This window comes from Panthera leo, chromosome B1, assembly GCF_018350215.1.
Source record: "Panthera leo isolate Ple1 chromosome B1, P.leo_Ple1_pat1.1, whole genome shotgun sequence".
Lineage (NCBI taxonomy): Eukaryota > Metazoa > Chordata > Mammalia > Carnivora > Felidae > Panthera > Panthera leo.
In genome coordinates this window covers 162,890,348-162,906,223 of record NC_056682.1, presented here as the reverse complement: position 1 = coordinate 162,906,223, position 15,876 = coordinate 162,890,348, and the positions used below count along the sequence as shown (strand labels likewise).

General features: G+C 43.3%; 1 long non-coding RNA gene across 2 annotated transcripts; it reads left to right on the top strand.

Annotated features, from left to right (window-relative positions):
- Positions 1-335: 335 nt before the first annotated feature.
- Positions 336-10,190, top strand: LOC122218238. 2 transcript variants are annotated; one of them, XR_006201956.1, is made up of 4 exons: positions 336-411; positions 967-1,220; positions 2,961-3,173; positions 9,576-10,190. It is a non-coding gene; the product is annotated as an uncharacterized LOC122218238 (long non-coding RNA). The 2 variants fall into 2 exon arrangements; XR_006201955.1 differs by lacking the exon at positions 9,576-10,190 and having other exon boundaries at positions 2,961-3,337.
- The last annotated feature ends 5,686 nt before the right edge of the window (positions 10,191-15,876 follow it).

Below are 15,876 nucleotides of genomic sequence, written 5' to 3'. Positions count from 1 at the left end.
ACCGTCCACATCCTACCTATCACTTACCATCAGGATGGCCTAAAAGAGATAGGCCGTGAGCAACTGCTTGGCTTAGAATGCTGTATTCATCGAATAGACCTTTCAAAAGCTGCATGAACCAAGCAAATGAATTCAAAACTTTCAAGAGTCCTACGTAAATAGTTAAAGATGCTGTATGCTGTTTTGTTACTATTCTGGTTCAGTTGCAGACAGAGCCAGAAGTAAAATTCTGGTCCGTACACCCTTAGCCTTTTATAGGATACCTAGAATTTTATTTAGTGTACTTTCTGAAATCTATACTTTCTCTTTGAACTAAATTTGATTTCCTCAACTTCAGATTTATTTCTTAGGTGCGCTAAGTTAACCATGAAAAAGACCACCACATCTTGTTAAAGAACAAACTTCAGTGGAGTAAGTTGAAACATCTACGTGGCTTTATCTAAGATTCACATCCCATCTAACTAACAGAAGGGTATTCCAAGGACTTGCATAAAATGGAAGGCTTTGATAGGCAGAACCGGGGTTGGACAAGGAAGTTCCCACCAAAAGAAAAGGAAGGGTTGTTTCTGGCAAGGTCACCTTCCCTTAGGGGGAAGGGCAGGGGGATCTTAGGCGGATCACCTCCCTAGTGCTGATCAGGAAATTCCAGACTGAGTTTAAAACCAAGAGAGGCTGAAACGGCAGGTTAGACATGAAGTCTTGGTGCAGCTTTAACACCAGTGACTCCATTTGGGGCCGGTTGCTTCCTTTTAACCGTTCCCCCCTTTTGATCAAACTCTCAGCCCCACTGAGAGAGGTGATCAAAATTTAAGGCATTAGCGCTTCTCTCAGTGGCCGCTCTAGTTCTCGAAGCGTTCATTCATCCTGGATTTTGCTGACTCTGTGGTACTCACAGGTCATGACTTCAGGCTCGCGATTTTCCAGTTGCTCATTTTCTTTGTTCCTTTTTTGTTATCCCAATCTTAGGGACATCGTTTCCTTGGTGGCTAGTGGCTGCAAAAACGCATGGAAGTCTTTCAGGAGGATGAAGCATACAGGGAGATCATTATAACTCTAAGCAGGATGAGTCCCAACATTTGGAGTGCACTTCAGAGCCATGGTCCCCAAGACCAAACCAATCAAAGAATGACCCCGTTGAAGAAGTCCCCCTTTTAAGCCATGTGGCTTGCCCACTGATCTTACATAACAGAGTTGCAGCCTCCACAGGAGTGTTAATCCAGGTACAGCACGTTGTGTTGGCTACAGCACTGACACCTCCTTGCTCAGAAGAGCTTTGGCCAGAGTATAAGGGTCTTTGCTGGGCAGCTAGCATCTTAGCAACAGAATCTACAGTGTGTCTAAGAGTTAAGGAGAGGGCTCAAACCATTTTCTTGTATTTACTCCTAAACTAGGGGTCAGTCAGGTTTTTAGCCTGTGTGGAAAGAGAATCTCCAACCCTGAAATAGTCATCCTAAGTGCCTTAGAAAGACAGGTGCTGCTGGTGAGATCTCTCGGTGACCGGGGGCAGATCTGGTCTAGATAATCATGGGAACATAGGGTCCAAATGTGCTAAGATTCACATAGGTAAACATGTCTAATTGGTACATACTTCTAAGTGGTGGGGGGAGGGGGGTGTCTCAGACATAGTTTGCATTGGCATTGGGAATTGAAGAGAAATTGGTCACAGGGAGGATCTCTTGCATCATGACAAATGTTGCAGTCTGAGAGTTTACCCCCCTTAGCAATGGCCTGGGGGGTACGAATGAGAGCATTGTCTCTCCATGCCAATGCCAGAGTAAAGAAAAGAAAAAGGAGAAAGGGTTTCATGTTTAAAGTATAAAATCTTGATCCAGCGTCTTGGGTGAAGTGAAGGCAGTCTACCTCCATGTCAGCTACCTCTCTTCCTTGTCAAGTCAACTTGTAGGTCTGCATCATCTGCCCACATGTCAGGCGGAACCTTCTTTATCGGTGAAACATGTACCCAAGGCTCAGTGTGTTCTAGTTTTGCAGTAGTGTGTGATTGGGAGCGCTTGCTAAGGTCCTTTCCAATGAGGAACAATGGGGTTGTCTTCCTCTGATGACATTTCCAGAATAATCAACAGGGTCTAGACTGTGAACTACAGGATCCCTTGAAATGGGATCCGGGAAAGCTTCTTTAATCTGTTGACGATATGCTTAAACATAAGACAAACCTAAGACTCACTGTGGCTGGTCATACTAGCCTGAAAGTTGTGTATCTTCAGCAGAAGGTTGTATAACAATAGACACTGGTCTGCCGATGACTATCTTGTGTAGACGGATTTTCCCGAAGGGAGTGCTGTGAACAGTCAGCAAGACCAAAGACAATACTGTAGGCTATGGAAATCCAGTGGTTTCTGCAAGTTTAGACATTTTACATTTGAGGATCCATTGATTCTCTCAACCTTGCCCGACGATTGAGGGGGATAGACACAGTGGTTTCCGAAGAGGTCTGCAAGGTATTCATTAAGGCTCATATGGTTTACCCAGTGAAGTGGGTGCCTCGATCACTGGAGTTATAGAAGGTATAACCCAAGTGGGAAACACACTTTCCAACAATTTCTTTGCCGCTGTGAGGTCACCAACCGATGTCAGGGGATGGCTTCCTCACACCTGGAAAACACACTTACGATAACAACGTATCGATAACCCGTACCAAGTAGCAGTTGAATGGAGAGCAGCTGCGGGTGTTCAGAGTCCAGAGGAAGGAGGGCTGAGGCTTCCGGGGACAAAAATATCTTGCCAGGATTATGGCCGTGGCAGGCCAGGCATTGCTGGTAGACTGTTTTTTGCAATCTTGCAGAAGCGTCCCTACCAATATCAGTCTATAACTTGAGTCATCCTAAATGCGCTAAGGTGGGCGAAGGAATACAGAAACCGAAAAACGGGGTTTGGTTTATTTAGCTCCGACTGTTTGTTTAATCTACAGCCATCATTTACCCATCTCCATTTCTCTGACTCAGGAGCAGACCGCTGCCATGTTACAAGGACATCGGGATGGCAAAACTATGGCAATGCCGAGCCATTTTTCACAGAAGCAGAATGGACTTCCTCCACATGTGCCACAATCTGTACACTCAGCTGCTTCTGCCTTTGCACGAGAGCCAGCCAGGGCATGCTCCGATACTCCCTGCCTTCAGAGTGAGCCTCAGTTTTGACAACAGCAATTCCAGAAGGTAAGAGAATGGCAGAATAGCAAGCACTAAGAACATCATTTACTGGCTGCCCATTTTTGACCGGAGTCCCGGAGGACGCAAGAAAAATCCCTTTGTCTCCAGAACGTTCTAAAATCATGGATGACTCCAAAGGCACACCAGCTCTCCATATCAATATTAACAGTTTGTCCTTCGGATAACTGGCGAGCTCAGGTGAGGTGTGGAGCTCTGTGGATTTGGCTTGTGACAGGTTTCTGCTTTCTGGTTGGTCGTATTGAGGAATAACAGCACGACCTGCCTGAAAATTTCCTTTTTTGCCTCTACGGGATGACCCATCAATTAAGCGAGATTAGATCAGGATTAAAGGGGCATCTCGTAAGTCAGGATGAGGCGTCACAAAACGGGAGCTAAGACCTCAGTCCGGGGGCTCACCTTCATCAGATAGACGTAGTAACGGAGCCAAATTAAGGGTGTCGCAACGTAGAAGATGTAGTTTAGGTGGTCAAAGCAGAAGGACCTCAGGAAGTCAGTCGACTTGCAGAGAAACGTTGAGTCAGTGCAGAGCGAGAAAGACTTTGGACAAAGTGTGAAGTTTCCAAGTAGATGTCGTTCCCCTGGGTCAGGCCCACGCAGGCTTCCACTCCCCTAGCAGCTGTGGCTCTAGCTTCACATCAGCTGGGACAGGGGCGAGCAACTGAGCCACACTGTATGCTGTCATAGGCGGCAGGCCTACGTTACCACTACGTCCGTGCGTGAGCATTCCCACGACTTCATTATCCCCTCCTTGTACAAATAAGGTGAAGTGTTTTGAATAGTTAGGTGACCCTGAGGCAGGCGGTTCCTACAGAGCTTGTTTTAGTCTTATAAAAATCTTCTCACATTTGTCTTTCCAAGCAAAGGGTTCAGGGACTGAAATTTTAGGGAGTTCACGGAGTTGGAGAAATTAAAAGAGGATAATTAGGAACCCACAGTCTACAATAAATCCACAAAGCTGTCACTTAACTTGTAAGTCTAAAAGATTCCCGAATTGGCCTAGTTCTTTTTGGAGACAGCTGAATTCCTTCAGAGCTTAGATCATGACCTAGGTACTAAACAATGTCTAGAGATCGTTGTAATTTTTCCTTAGAGACTTGCTGTCCCTTTTCAGCTAACTGTTGTAGCAAATAGATAGAGGATCCCTCTTTGGTAACCACGCACAGCAAAAAGTTTGTCTACATACCATAAAAGGCTCGGTTTCCCGGGGAACTGGAGGGTACTTAGAGCTCAGTGAAGCTAGTTGAGAGAAATAAGGGGCCTGGGTGAGCCTTTCAGGCATAACTACCCGGGTCCAGTGTTGATAGTTTCAAGTAAAGGCAAATAGATAACTGGCTGATGATGTCTCCAGAGATGCCCCAAAAGCAGCAATGAACAGAGTCACGTGGAACTTGGGACATGAGGGTGTTCAGGTTTGGAACAACTGGGAAACCAGGAATGACCATCGTATTCATAGCTCTCAAATCCTGAACGAATTGCCCTCTCTGTCCGTTGGGGGTTTCAGAACAGACGAGATCTATAGTAACTGGTACAGGGAATGATTAGCCCCTGGGCAGTTAGGCCTTCTATTAGGTGGGGTGAGGCCTTGGATGGCCTCACGCTTGAAGGGACATTGAGACAACATAGGGAGAGTTTTATTTATATCTGTCTGAATCATTATGGGTTCTATACTTCTTATTCTTCCAGTGTCAGTATCAGAAGTAGTCCACAGATTTTCGGGCTCCTCCATTAAATTCGGGGACTTTTGTTGGAATTCTTCCTTTCCTGTGTCAAGGACAGACTATAAGGAACATAAAAGATCAGGTTCTGGGGGCGCCTGGGTGGCTCAGTCGGTTAAGCGGCCGACTTCGGCTCAGGTCATGATCTCACAGTCCGTGAGTTCGAGCCCCGCGTCAGGCTCTGTGCTGACAGCTCAGAGCCTGGAGCCTGTTTCAGATTCTGTGTCTCCCTCTCTCTGACCCTCCCCCGTTCATGCTCTGTCTCTCTCTGTCTCAAAAATAAATAAACGTTAAAAAAAAAAAAATTTAAAGATCAGGTTCTGGTGGGTCAGGAAATTCTAAGACAAAGTCTCCATTGGAGGCAAAATATATTAGCCCTTTTAGTTTAGAAAGGAGAGCCCTACCTAATAGATTATCTGGAACTGACTGGCACAGTAAAAAGGAATGTTTGTCAGTAAAAGGTCCCAGAATCATTTGTACTGGTTGAGATAAAAATTCTCTCTGAACTTTATTAGACACCCTCTCCTCCAACTGTGGAAACCTCCTCTTTGCTTTGAGGGTAGGGTTTAAGGTATAACGTATAACTCCGGTATCTATTAAAATTTGGCAAGGTTTCCTATTAATTTTAACATTAGTTTTCCCTTGGCTATTTAAGGGAATTTCTGGTAATAGTTTAGCAGAGAACCCCTCAGAGTCCCTTCAACTCTGTGAGGGGCCCCCCTTTGAAGGTAAGTATGAGGGCATTTGAGAAGAATTTGCATGGGACCTTTGAGGACAATCTCTTTTCCAGTGCCCCAGTTGATTACAGCTGCGACATCAATCTTTGGACCAGCATTTTGATAATGGACCCCTAGGAAGGTGCAGTGCTAGACGCCCAGGTGTTGTTTGGGTCTCTGGCCTTGGAGCTGTAAAGCTAATCGCTTGGCGGATTTCTGTTGATGATCTTGCTCCAGGGTGCTTTCAAAATACTCAGCTATAGTCATGAGTTCAGGTAGAGTAGTGGCTTCCCATCCTATTTTCTGCCTCTTTATTGATCCGCTAATCTCAAGAGATAATCCATGTACAAAGAGGGCAGCCAAAACAGGTTGGGTGACCCTATTTATTGCATGGAACCCCAAATGCCATAGAGAAAGAGCTACAGCCTTCAAAGTCTGCCAGAGATTCATTGGGTTTTTTTTTTTTTTTTTTGGTTTGCCAGTTTGTATAATAGACCAATGAGGACGGGCAGGAAAGACTCTAGGAGTGGCTTGTAAAAGTTCAGCTGCTATTTTGTGAGCTTTTGCTGGGCCCTGAGACCTTGTAGACCAAAGATCTCAAATATCATCTTTGGCGTCTTGCCATCTTGCTTCCTGCATCCATATTTGGCCTTTACCAGGTCCTACCAACATGTATACGAGCTGTATACACCTGGGGTCATAGACCCTGATAATGACTCTAAATTCTTCAAACCACTTTTGGGGCTCCTCCCCAGGTTAAGGACATTCTTTAACTATGGCCGTTAGTTCAGCCTTTGGCCAAGGGGTGAAAGGTACCTGAGGAGGTTCACCTACAGCCGCAAAGTTTTATTTTACAAGGTAACTGTCAGATAATCTCTTCAGAATGGAAGGGTAGATCAGACAATTAGTGAAATGTGGGTTCTCAGGGAAAAAAGGATGAGGGGGGTCACATCAGTCTTTTTATCTTTTTGTTTAAGGTGCCTCTTGTGTCTTCAGTTTTTTATTAGCCCTTGTAAAAAGTCTTTTAATGAAGCTACTTTGGAATCTTAAAGCCTTTTGAAAGCTTCTGCTCACCAATTAAATTAGGCATCCCATTCTGTTTGTTCAACTTGGGATCCCTTGCTCTCAAGTGTGTTTCTTAAATGAGCTATCTTGTCTCATTGGGATGTTCCCTGTAGTGGCCATTGTAATTCTAGGTTATCGTTAGTAAAGTTTTGCCATTTTGCTAGATATGTGCAGCTTCTAGGAGTATAGCTCTTAAACATAAAATCAGCAGGTGTGCCATAAGCTGGTGCCCTCAACTCTTTGGATATAAAGGATCCCATTTCTTTCTTTTATTTTCTTTCAAGTTTATTTATTTATTTGGGGGGGGGGTGTGGCAGAGAGAGAGAGAGAGAGAGAGAATCCCAAGCAGACCCTATGCTGTCAGCACAGAGTCTGACGCAAGGCTCTCTCTCATGGACTCTGAGATCATGATCTGAGCCGAGATCAAGAGCCAGATGCTTAACCAACAGAGCCACCTAGGTGCCCCTAAAGGATCCAATTTCCTTTTTTTTTTTTTTTTTTTTTTTTTTGTTTAAATATTCTTCTTCTTTTTTTTTTTTTTTAATGTTTATTTATTTTTGAGAGAGAGAGAGACAGAGTGCAAGCAGGGAAGGGGCAGAGAGAGGGAGAATCTGAAGCAGGCTCCTGGCTCTGAGCTGTCAGCACAGAGTTGGATGCAGGGCTCAAACTGACAAAGCATGAGATCGTGACCTGAGCCGAAGTTGGATGCTTAACCCATCGAGCCACCCAAGCATCCCAAGGATCCCATTTCTTAATTTAGCTAGGTCTTTGTATTTCCTGGAGCCAAACTAATACCGAAGAGGGTCTATCATAGGAGTCCTTGAGGTGGCACATCCTCTATCCACCTTTACATGCTGGATCCGTGCCCACCAACTTTATTGACTTCTGAAATTCCCATTAGCAACTAGCCCTTGTGTAATATTCACCTAAGGCCTCCCACTGGACCCAGTCTAGCCCAAATTGGACCCAGTCTGATCCTGGACCCAGTCCAACTTTGGTTGGTAACCAGTAACAGTTTCGTGTATGGAACCTAGGAACCAGGGAAAGATTTGAACCAGCAGATCCCAAAGAACAGGACTGTGGACTGATTCCAGACAGCTGCCACCAACAGGTCTCAGTGTGGGGTCAAGGGCTAGAACCAAGGACTGGGGTTTCCAATCAAATAGAGAACTGTGAAAAGTCAATTAGATCAGGAGCTCAATGCAAAGAGAAAAGAGATCAGAACAGAGAACTTAGCAACAGCCCTTGGAAACAGGAGGAGAACTCAAAGGGTTTGCAGGTGCCACGCCTGTGTTTCTTGTTCCCAAATCTGCCAGTTCTCTTCAGTCCCACCCCTGCCACCAAATCGGTTAAAGAATAAAAATTCAACCCAGTAAATTAAAAGATCTAATTGGATTTATTCAATGTTTCATGAATCGGGCAGCATCCCTTAGAAGGGTGCTCCAAGGAGCTATAGAAAATGGAAGGCTTTCATACACACAAATAGGGCAGGACAAGAAAGTTATCTGCAAAAGAAAGAAAAAAAAAAAGGATTGTTTCAGGCAAGGTCACCTTCCCTTAGGGAGAAGAACAGGAGGTCTTAGGCAGATTACCTCACTAATGCTGATCAGGAAATTCCAGACTGATGAGTTTTAAATTCTACTCCAAGGAGAGGCCAAAACTGCACTAAGTATTAAGGTATTAAGTCTTGGTGGGGCTTAATGTTAGCGACTCCATTTTGGACCTGTTGCTTCTTTTGAACAGTCCATATGCAGTAATTATATAGTCATGCTTTCTCTTTCTGACTAAGTAGAAGACAACTTGACCCTGAAATCTACTCCCAGCAGAACACGCTATCTGGCTCTCACTCTTCAGAAAGAGGAAAGCACTCCGTCTAAATTCCCACTGCCTTCTTTTCCTGCAAGTCAGACCTTTGGGTTTTAAGAAAGCAGCCTACATGCTCAGCTCTGTTTTCCTGCGAGGATTTAAAAAGGGGGGCCAGCTCTGTAATGATCGCTTTCTTGTAGGAAGAGGTCACCCCTGACCCACAATCATTAGAGTGTGAACTTTGAGTCGTGGCTCTGCCCTGATCCATAAGCATTCATCCAGAGCTTCTAGGTGACAAATGGCACACAACTGCAAAATTCCAGCCTCTGGCCACTGACCAGAATAGAGCTAATTTATCCCTATAAGATTTATGGTTTAAGTCTCTGCTAATGGCATCAGCAAACTGGCTTTAGACTCTTAACTTTTACTCATCTTGATCTGGGAAACATAAGTTCTCTTCTGTTTCACGGTGGTATTAATTCAAAGTACTGTATCCCCTAAATCACAAGCCTGAAAATAGTGGCCCATGGGTATATTTACTTTAATCATCGCTATGTTTAAAACCTGTTTGAATTAATGCCAACATTTGAAATCTAGACAGTTCTCATAAAAATTCAGCTTATTGGCTCCTCTCAAAATGTCAAAAGTCCTAGCCATTCAGGGTCCACATTCCGGGCCACAGCCAGAAGAAATTGAATGGAGTAACCCGTTTCAGCAGAGACAAGTCTCCATAACTCACCAGTCTCCTATCCAAGTCTCTTCACTCCTTTCCATTATTCCTGGCCCCCATAGGCATTTGGGTTTGCGAAGCCTGCCCTCATCAAATAGCCTCCGAAGCCCAGGATTCTGCCTGGAGGCAACAATGCTAGACATGGGCAGCAGCTGGAAGAATCTCCATACAGGCTGCATATAATAATTCTGGTTCCCTGCAGGATCGCTCAACCCTGTCCTTTGCCACACCCTTTCTGTTGGCAGGATACTGGCACAACACAGAGCTTCACCGGCATACAGTGGGATTTCATTCAGAGGGAGATCTGGGACTTCCACTGTGCTCTAGGACCCTGATTCCCATTCTCTCTTTCCAGATACAAGGGCAGAAAAGTGCTGAGTGATGTGTTTTAATGGTCTCCAAATCTGCAGAAAAATTCAATTGACAGACAAGTTTGCTTCTTCTTTCAAACATCTGTATTTTCCGCCCCGTGGGTCAGTGCATTCAACAACGCTATTTAATATTCAATAAATCGAGGCAAATGAAATTACAAAAATGGATCATCACTTTTATGGAAAACCAACTAAACAAATGTTTTGCTTAAAATGTCAGGCACTAGGGGACTTTAATAAAATATTAAAAGTGAGTTCCCTGGAGGAGATGAGCAATTCAAAAATAGAACATATGAGGACAGTGCTAATTGATACTTCAAATATGAATGGCACTCCATGTCCTAATGGATGAGGAATTGTGTTCCCTGATGAGATGACACAAATCACACAGGGGGAATCTCGGGGGCCCAGTGGACAGCAGCTGTGTAGGATCTGAGGCTGTGGGTGTGAACAACAGAGGTCCACGGGAATCCACAAGAGGAATTAGTTCAATGCCATGTAGAACCACACTGTACAGGATTTAGGGTTATGAAAGTTTCCCAGAGTCCTAATTATAAGGTGTAGTCTGAACCCAGACTGTCTCAACCAAGATAAAGCTGTGTAGGGAGGCCAGCACTGCATAGCACTCCTCGTGTTTGCCGAGCCCTTCTTCAGGGACTTAATTTATCCCACCCTCCCTTCTCCTGAATTATCAGTGGTTAATCTCATGCTCTTATTTTGGAGTAACTGCTTAGGTGTGTACCCACTTTGATGCTTTGTCCCCAAACTCTGATGAGGTGCTCCCAAAAGGCTATCCATTCCATAGCTATTTTAGAAATCCCTAGAGGAGTTTTTTTAGGAATGCAGGTTCCAGGGTTTATTCCCAAAGACTCGAACCCAGGAGGTCTTGGTGGGGACCAGGTATTTACATAATGTCCCAGGGGACTCTGATGTATGTATGGTCTGTGGCCATACCTTAAGAAATGCTATCGTAGAAGGCTGATGCCCACATTTCAGGATTCCATCCCCAGCAACAATTTAAAAACTTACTTTTGAAGAAATGTAAAACATAAAAATCCTGAATTCATAATAGTATGAAACCTTCTTATTCTTATTAGAGGTTGTATTACTTTGAAATTCGAAAAATAAAGGAAAAGAAAAAGAACGTGCCCTGCCTTTCCTGTATGCACTGTTTTTTTATAAGTGGGAGCTTAAGACATGAAGTAAAGGGTGATTGTTGACTTTGTAACAGAGGAATCGCATGGACACCATCCGGACCCACTAAGGAAGCCTAGAAAAATGGCACAACTGTGCCATTATGTGCCTCATGATGTGATGCACTAGGAAGTGTGAAGTTTTCTTGCCCCAACATTCAACTCAAATCTCATCAAGCCGGTTTATAGGAAATAAAGAAACAAGTTAAGTGACACCAAAGGGAAGAAAGAAGACAATCCGGAAAGTGCCATCGTTTTACAGGACAAATTACTCAATTTCTGTGACAAATCAGCGGTCAGGTGAGGAAGGAGGATTGTTATAGAATAAAAGAGACTTAAAGACATAACCAAATGGGTTGTGTTTGGATTCTGATTAGAAGAAGCTAACTGTAAAAAGACTACTCAGAGACTATAGGGGAAATCTAAGTATGGACCTGGTATTCGATGATAAAAATGAGTATGGTTAGGTGTGGAAGTAACATACAATTACATTCAATAATGTTTTTATCGAGGAGTGCCTGGGTGGCTCAGTCGGTGGAACGTCCGACTTTGGCTCAGGTCATGATCTCATGGTTCGTGAGTTCAAGCCCCGCGTCAGGCTCTGTGCTGACAGCTCAGAGCCTGAAACCTGCTTCATATTCTGTGTCTCCCTCTCTCTCTGGCCCTCTCCTGTTCATACTCGGTCTCTTTCTCCCTCAAAAAAAAAAAAAAAAAAAAAAAAAAAAAGAATGTTTTTATAGATTAGAAATGCATACTGAAGCTTTTATAAGTGAAATGACACAATGTGTGGGATTTTCCTGAAAATGCTTGAGCAAAGCTAAATCCTTGGGTGGATGAAACGAGATTGGCAAAACATGGCTAATTGCGGAAGCCTGATGCTGGGTATGTGAAGCTTTACAATATTCTCCTTATTGGGAATACTTGAAATTTTCCACCATAAAAAGTTTTTTAAGAACATACTTTTGCTGGGATGCCTGGGTGGCTCAGTCAGCTAAACATAGAACTTCAGCTCAGGTCATGATCTCATGGTTGGTGGGTTCAAGCCCCACGTTGGGCTCTGTGCTGACAGCTCAGAGCCTGGAGTCTGCTTCGGATTCTGTGTCTCCCTGTCTCTCTCTGCCCCTTCCCCGCTCATGCTCTGTCTCTATCTCTCAAAAAAATGAATAAACGTTAAAAAAAAAAACTCATACTTTTACTGTCGGCACTCACCCCCTATAAGTCAGGCTACTAAGTCAAGAAGCAGGGGTGATTATTATTTAGGAATTAACATTCCTTTCTAAGGATAACTCCCCTGTAAACGCTCTTAGAAGGGCATTTGAAAGTGAAAACTCAGTTTTCATATCCAGAAGTCCATTTTCTTTCCCCTCTCACAGCCCAGCAAAGCACAGCGGTGTTTCCTCGGCCACATTACCCTCTTCTGTGATAGCTTGATGAGGCAAAGAGCATAAATGGAAGTTCATTTGCTGCTTTGACTGCTAGAGAACCATTAAAAGACCTTTAAAAGCATCACTCATCTGTTAAGTGAAAGAAAACTCATCATTAAGTTAAGGGAAGACAACTCTTCCCACTCAGGAGTTTTGGGTGTAAAATGCACTAGATAATGAAAAGAGTGAAGCAAAAGTGTTCGTGCTTTGTTGTAGCTCTTTTTCTAGAGCACACGGAGAGCCGCCTTAGAATATACACAACGGACTTGCCTCTTGGTCACCAAAAAGATGATAGCTTCAGATTAAGAATTAAAAATCCCTGAACCAAAAAGTACTCTAATTATCTGGGCACACTTGTAAATTTTGAGCTCAATACTGTAAAGATGCGTGCAGTACTTTAATTCTGAAAGGCTCTCTGGCACTCATTGCCTTTCCAGCCACATTTGGCGGCTTCGCTCACTCGGGGCGGCTAATTAACACCCACAGCACAATTCTCTTGGCCAGGATTCCTTCAAATGCCTATCTCCAAGCCACCAGACATCAGCTAGGATGTTAACCTAGGCTCTTTTGAGCAATTCCATAATACCTCCAACTTTGTTTTTTTAAAAATCTCAGCCAATGACCTACCGGTTGCTTTTATGGCATCCAGTGCCATTAAAGCCAAGTTCTAAGGACATGAGCAGAGTTTCGCAGAATGTGCTCTGGTAATACCCTCATCGGGATCAACCAGTGTGTTCAAATCTGCAGAACCGGGCCCCCTCTCAAGTCTACTAAGTGAGACTTTCTGCTGCTGCTGGGGCCTAGATTTCTGCTCCTTAAAGCAAGAGTGCCCGGTGGTTCTTCCACACACAATTTGACAACGAGACTTTCCAGAATGGAGGTGGCTCTTCAAGTTTATGAGAAGAACAGAGGGTAGAGAAACAAGTGAACCGGTATCAAGAGGAGGCAGTCAGCCAGCTGGCCGAACACTCTGCAAGACAACTGGCCTGGTTTCTAGAAAAATCCAAAGGCATAGCCACCGGCTGGTAAATACATTTTATTTGTTTGTTTGTTTATTTATTTATTTATTTATTTATTTTTATTTTTTAATATATGAAATTTATTGTCAAATTGGTTTCCATACAACATGGTAAATACATTTGAAAATGCCGTATATCCAATCAACGCAGCCATCAGTAGGGATGAAGGAGTCCAGCACTGCCTAGCGGTACTCCTGTCTGTTGGGCCTTGAAAACATCAGGCTAAGTAAAAAAAGCTAGACACCAAAGACCACAAGTTGTGTAATTCCATATACGAGATGTCCGACATAGATCCATAGAGACAGAAAGTAGATTAGTGGTTGCCAGAAGATACGGGGAGGGAGACTGGGGAGTGGCTGCTAATGGATCAGTCTCTTTTTTGGAGTGATAAAAATGTCCTGGAATCAAATAATGCTGATGATTGCTCACGTCTATGAATATACTAAAACCCACTGAATTGTGCATTTTAAAGGGATAAATTTTATTGTATCTGAGTTATGTCTCAAAAACCGTTCGATAGAAAAGCCGAAGTTGATAAAGCTGGTTCCTATATCAGGACCCACAGAACGGAAGCCACCCCAGGGGCCTGGCCCTCCTCATGAATCAAAACCTAGGTCAACCTGCACTTTGACAGGAAGCACCTGTCAAAGAAACCTAACGTAAACGGCCACTCTAGTCATCACCCTCCAACTCGGGCTCAGTGAGCTTACCTTATCCTACAAAATAGGACCTGCTAGTCTTATTTAAAATCTCTGACTTCCTAGCCACTCATGCCCTGTTTCTGTTGCCCTTTCTAAGGCTCTATAAAACTCACTTTTGCCCAAAATCCTTTGGGAAGAGTGCCCCACTCTTGTACTCCCCCAAACCATGGACTGTGTTCCCTTGAACAAAGGACATCAAACTTGTTACTAAATTGTTTTGATTTTGGGGCACCTGGGTGGCTCCGTTGGTTGAGCGGCTGACTTTGGCTCAGGTCATGATCTCACAGTCCATGAGTTCAAGCCCCGCGTCGGGCTCTGTGCTGACAGCTCGGAGCCTGGAGCCTGCTTCTATTTCTGTGTCTCCCTCTCTCTCTGCCCCTCCCCCGTTTGCACTCTGTCTCTCTCTGCCTTTCAAAAATGAATAAATGTTAAAAAAAAGTTAGAAAAAATAAATTGTTTTGATTTTGTCATTTGACAAAGGTGCTGTGGAAAAAAAGGGCATTTTTTTTTCTTGACTAAAGGAGGCTTAAAAGAAACAAAATATAACCAAATACAGTGAGTGGACCTTGTTTGGATCTTGATCCAAACAAATTGTAAAATAGACAATTTTAGGCAATGGGGAAAGTTGAATATAGTTTGGAATTATTGTTTATTTTCTTAGCAATCATACTGGTATTGTTAGGTATGATTATGTCTTTTCTTTTGAGATGAATACTGAAATAGTTAGGGGTGAAATAACATGATATCTGGGTTTTCTTTAAAATAATTTTGCAAATTAGCCTGCAAAATGAATGGTTTTAGTTGATAGTTGTTGACTGAAAAATAAATACACAGGGGTGTGTTGAATTTTATTTTTGTGCATAGTTGGATATTTTCTTTTTTTAAATTTTTTTAATGTTTATTTATTTTTGAGAGAGAGAGAGAGAGAGCACACAAGGGGGGGGCAGGGGCAGAGGGAGAAGGAGACACAGAATCTGAAACAGGCTCCGGCTCCAAGCTGTCAGCACAGAACCCGTCTTGGGGCTCAAACCCACGAGCTGTGAGATCATGACCTGAGCCAAAGTGGGACGCTCAACTGACTGAGCCACCCAGGCACCCCTGGATATTTTCACGATAAAAAGTTAAGAATAAAGGAACTTGGGGTTTCTTGATTATCTTCACTTTTTTGATTCCAAAACTTTCAGTTGTAGGATTACACACTACAGTGTCAGGATGAGATTAAAGGGAAAATATTAGAGGTAAGTCTTTAGTTTTGAACTTTCCAGCAAGGAAAGGCCAAAGGGAGAATTTGAATACCTCCTTGAATTCAGAGAAATGAATGGACAAAATAGAAAGGCACTGGGCTCAAAGTTCTCTGGTCATTTTAAAAAAGAAAACACCTATTCACATTCCTCCCAAGCCTCTTGAAGTTCTAAGAGGATGAAATTATTGTTAACTATTCAGTTGATACTTTAAGCAACGAGTTAATTTCACATGAAAATCAATTTGTGTCTAATTGGTTGGGCTCCACATTTTATTGTGTAAGACTTCCTGTGGTGATCGATTGCTTCAGAACTGAATTTTACTCTTACAGTCTTACTAGAGACATTTACGTGCCTCAAAGATCTGCCTGCCACTGTATACACACACACACACACACACACACACGCATATATGACTTAATATTATATAAAATTATATATGTATATGTATATAACTTAAGGCTGGCTTTTGACCAGGGAATTCACCCAGATTATCATATCTTTCGTATGGGAGCATACCATGTGTCTTCAGCCCCTGATTTCAGTGTGCCAGGGGAGGGTGGCCTATGTGCTTCGTAATCAAAATCCCAGATTCTTCTCCAATGTCATCTGGCCTGACTGATAACCCTCTTGCCACGTGTTAATTAGGCTTTGGAAAAAAACATCGACTAGGAAATACTCTACCTGGACACCAAAAATCTTGGACA